This window comes from Pinus tabuliformis, chromosome 2_1 (genome assembly GCF_031772625.1).
Source record: "Pinus tabuliformis cultivar Carrire ecotype Pingquan chromosome 2_1, CPIR1, whole genome shotgun sequence".
NCBI classification, from domain to species: Eukaryota; Viridiplantae; Streptophyta; class Pinopsida; order Pinales; family Pinaceae; genus Pinus; species Pinus tabuliformis.
In genome coordinates, this window is record NC_142299.1 from 712,601,452 (window position 1) to 712,606,486 (window position 5,035).

A 5,035-nucleotide genomic window follows, 5' to 3' on the forward strand; every position below is an offset into this window, starting at 1 on the left:
TTTCCATTGTGCTAAAAATATATTATTTCTATTAAATTAAAAATTTTGACGGAAGAGAAAACTTTGTTATATAATGACGGTAGAGTGTAATGAAAATATTTGTCATATAATGACGGAAGACTGTAATGAAATAGTATCATGAACACGAGTAAGATTACTGTAAATAAATTCTAAACACCAAAATTTTAGAAACCAGAATGAAATTTTGACGAAAGAGAACTTTGTCCTATAATGACTGTAAAGTGTAATGAAGTAGTATCATGTTAAAACTACTGTAAATAAATTTCAAACACAAAAATTTTAGAGACCCGAGTCCGTGATAAGACTTGCATTTATATTAGTTGTATGAATTTTGTGAAATTATTAAATTTATTATTCAGAATTTGAGCTAGAACGGTAAAAAAACCGCCTGGTTACACTACGCCTATGATGACCCGTCAAGTCGGTGATGGGAAGACAGGTATTATGATTGCATGATTTCTTATTAAACAGGACGTGTACGCCTTTCAGATAATGCAACTGATTCTACATTTTGCTGTTATTTAGTTAGGTACTGCGAGACAAGCGAACGATAACTTACTGTACAGTACCACTTAACGTTTTGCGGCGGGGGTAAGATGCATGCCAGAATCTACCAGATGGCTAATATTGTAGAAATGGAGTACTTCAATTCTACCCAACTCTGAATTTGTAATTTCAACAATCTTGGCATTACCAAATTCCAAGACACATGGCAGAAATTGAAAGTATACGATACATTATCAAACGCCGCGTTTTTACATTTTTGCTCTTAATCGCAGCATTTCCGCCATCAATGAAAACTGTTGGAGTCGCTGTGTTTTTTGGGTCATTGATTGCATAATCTATGACGATGTCAGAGGCAGCTGAGACAGCGTGCAGCAGGCCTACTATTATCAAAGGATTATATATAGATGGTAGTTCTGTGCATTCCAAACATCCATTTCTGTGAAAATGCAGCGCTCGGCGAAATTATGGGCTGTTGCCGCATTCGCGGTGATTCTATTTATGAGCAGTGCGGGTGGTACCTCGAGGGATCCTGCATCAAGGAATGGTGAGAGCAGGAGGCGATCATTGTTGCAGCTTCCCGGCAGTGGTGGGATTGGACTTCCCACAATTCCACCTTTTCATTTTCCTCCATTGCGCGGTTTGGCGCCACCGTCTCTGGGTGGTTCAACCCCGCCACTGCGACCACCTTTTACTCCCCGTCTTCCATTTCCTCGCTTCCCCTCCTTTAATTCCCCTCCACGCGGATTACCCACTCCTGAGCACAACTAGGGGTAACTAAGTATTTCGACTGCTGTTGCGCTTTGTTTGTTGTTAGCGGTAACATCCATTTCTGATAATAGTGTTTAAGAGATGGATATTAAATAACAAGTGGTTTCAATGGATCATGATTTCTTGATAATACAGTATTTAATGTTATAAAACTACCCAGAGCCGTGGGATAAAACTACCCACAGCCTTCGCCAATTTGATTTATTTTCTTTCGCTTACTTGTTAAAGTTTGAATAACAATAAATAGTCAATTACAGAGCATTAAATATATATGGTTATTGTTTTTAAAATAAAATGATCTAACCATATATTTGGTTGTGAATTATTAAATCCTGAATTACAACCAAAAATTTATGTGAATTATGGGATCCAGAATTACATTTAAATATGTTTTAAATCCAGAATCATATATGAATTATTAGATAAATAGCTATATTTAAACCTATAAAATATTTTAAGATAGAGTTGATTATTTAAGTTTCATTATTATTATAAAATTTAATAATTATTGTTTTTTAGTTTTTTTTATAAGATATTTGAATTTTAAATTTCATGATTTATATCATACTTCATAATATATTAATCATAAATTGAATTGTTTTTTTTAATAATTAAGTTTTAATTTAATTGTAATTTTATCTTTAGGTCTGTCTTTATTGGAATTGGGAATTTTAATGATTTTGCTAATTATTTTTTTGATCAAATGATCTAATTTGAAAAATACTAGTATATTCTAGTCATTGTCACCCTATCAATGAATAAAATTAAAATAAATTCCTTGCATATCTAAATCAAGTGTTTAAACCTTGTATAAATTATTTTTTTACCAAATTGTATTTAAAAATTTAATGCACCTATTGTGTATCATCACTTATTGGAATTAGATAAAAATGGAACCAATTATGAAGATTAGGGAAAAATAAAATTTTAATATGTGGCATTGTGTGTTAAATTGTGTGCATTAACTTGTGCTAAATAGCTTTGATGATGAAATTCCCACCACTTCTTGCGATTACTGGTTTTCTAAATGATATTATTGAGTTTGTAAGCTTGGAACTACTATTTCTTCATCATGTTTAATATATAACTCGAATCAAGGTAGAAGAATTGAACCAAAAACTTTACATCAAAAATTTACTAAATAACTTTAATATACAACTCCTCAAGAGACATCATTTATTACCCAAGATGAGGTTGCAACGAACTATTTTAATAATCAAAATAATCTTATTTCTGTTGTCGTTTCATCTTCTTCTTGTCCCATGGCTATTATTATTATATTTACGCCGTAAGGTGTTTCCTTCTGAAATCCATCCCCATTTTTGCCTACGTGTCCTCCTTTGACGCCGTACGATTAGATGTTAGACGATTACAAACACTGGAACCGTCGATCAAAACAGTCACTGAGGCGGTCCAGGTAATGAAGAGCGCGGGGTGCCAATCGCCATTCCAGAGGTAGGGTTTCTCCACTGGTGTTCTCCAGGCGGGCGTCAGGACTTGCCTCCCCTGGATCCTTCCACGCCGCTCTGGATCCCTCTGAATCATCCATGCAATATCCCTCTGAATCATCCATGCGTTGTATTGCAGAGGTTGGCAACAAACCCTTGTGTAGTGCCTTTGTTTGGAAAACCAGTACGTCTAGATGCAACCACTGAACATACGACAATTGAATTAACACAGAGAAGCTAAAACGGTGGTGTCAATGGGATTCACTCACACAGAAAGGCGGCTTTATCAATTGATGTTTGCTGACCGTGACTATGATAAACTCGATGGAACTGGAGACAGGGCATCTCTTTCTCTCAAGGACAACGACAACGCCAAGCCTCTTGTCACTGTTGACAACTGTTTGGAGAGGGGCTATTCTGTGGTGACTGTTCAGTGTAAAGACAGACCTAAGCTTCTCATTGATATTGTTTGCAACTTGACAGATATGGAGTATGTTGTCTTTCATGCCACTATAGACTCTCAAGGCCCACAAACTTTTCAGGTGTAGCTCCAGCAACTACAAGGGACTTGATTTTTCATAGGATCTTTGTTTTTTTTCAAATGTTTATTTCCTAATTTGATTTTGTTAAACCAAGTATAGGTGGTTTCAGATCACATCCCTAATGGGATTAATATTGAATCTAAATTAGGTTAAAGAAGAGTTGGGGTATTTATTTCCATTCTTCTCTTTTGTGATACAGGAGTACTACATTAGGCATACTGATGGTTGCCGCGTGTATTCAGAAGCAGAGAAGCAGCGTCTGATTCAGTGTTTGGAGGCTGCCATTAGACAAAGAAAATCAGAGGTATGAGTCCAAGGATCGAATCCATGGTGGAAATTTATTCAAAACCCTAAGACTTGGGATTCCCAATGCATTCAAATTTGATCCTTTTTAAATTTTAGTCAGCTTAGTGTGAGTTTTGTTGATGATATTTTATGAATTCAGGGCATGCGACTGGAACTCTGCACCAACGACCGTGTTGGGCTTCTGTCGGAGGTGACTCGCATATTTAGAGAAAATGGGATGTCAGTTACAAAAGCAGAGGTGTCAACGCGGGGTGATAAGGTAGCTGATGTGTTCTATGTGACTGATACAGCTGGAAACCCTGTTGATGCCAAGACAGTAGAAGTTGTTCGCCAAGAAATTGGACTAACAATCTTGCAAGTAAAAGACGACTGTATGCATACAAAATCTCCTCCAAGGGAACCTGCCATCCGATTCTCCCTTGGTGATCTCTTCAAATCAATGTCAGAGTGTTTTCTCTACAGTCTTGGATTGATAAAATCCTATTCTTAGATGTTGTATTTTGGGCCTCTTGCAATGGAATTAAGTAATTGCCTTTGAAGGTTGTATGTATGGGCGATGGTTCTCTAAAAACCATCCTCGTTCATCTGTTTTACACTGTGACAATTACCTTGCTAAAGACAGAAATTGGGTACAGCAATGCCAGGATCTAGAAAGCACAATACCACTGGGATTTGCCAAATATGATTTGTTGATCATCGAATAGAAGACCAGTAATGGAGAACTATTCACCACACTGGCCGAACATGGCCCTGTCATTTGATGACCCAGGAATTGCGAAATTGACCTCATCATAGAGAAGTGTGCAAAATTGGTAGATCTGAAAGAAGACAGCACTAATTACAGTGGTGGTAGGAGAAAGGAACTAAATCCACCTAATCTAGAATTGCTTATACAAGTTGTACAAATTACAAGCTGATAAATAGTCTTTGTTCTACAAAATGACAACTCTCCAAACTACACAGGTAAAGACCATTGATGAATCACAGTGTTAACATAGATTCTAGTGCTTGACATAGATTCTTAGCACTTCTTGGCCTTGTAGGAAGTTAAATACTCCTTTTAGCCACTGGAGGTTTCCTTTGAAAAGTAGAAGTCACTATCCCAAGTCTATCCGCAAGAATTGGGCAGACTGAAGGAGAAGGCGTTGGATTCTGGACTTCTTGCTGAACATCTGAATTTGAAAGGTGTGTGATTTGGTAGGAGATTGGTATAGCACGAGGTGACAATTTGGGGCAATTGCTGGTATTTTTTGCTTTCCTTCATCGAATAGGAACTGCACCCCACCTTTCTGTTTAGAGATTCCTGGTCAGTGGTATGTTTTCGCTGGATCAGCTAATACAGTGCTTCCCCCTTCTTTCTTAAATCATTTGAATCCACTGGCACTTCTGATCACTTGCACATCTTATACCGTTGTATTGATGATGTAAAATATGTAAATAATT

General features: G+C 36.9%; 1 pseudogene; it reads left to right on the forward strand.

Moving 5' to 3' along the window:
- The first annotated feature begins 2,998 nt into the window (after window positions 1-2,998).
- LOC149202577 (ACT domain-containing protein ACR4 pseudogene) lies at window positions 2,999-4,082 on the forward strand (annotated as a pseudogene).
- The last annotated feature ends 953 nt before the right edge of the window (window positions 4,083-5,035 follow it).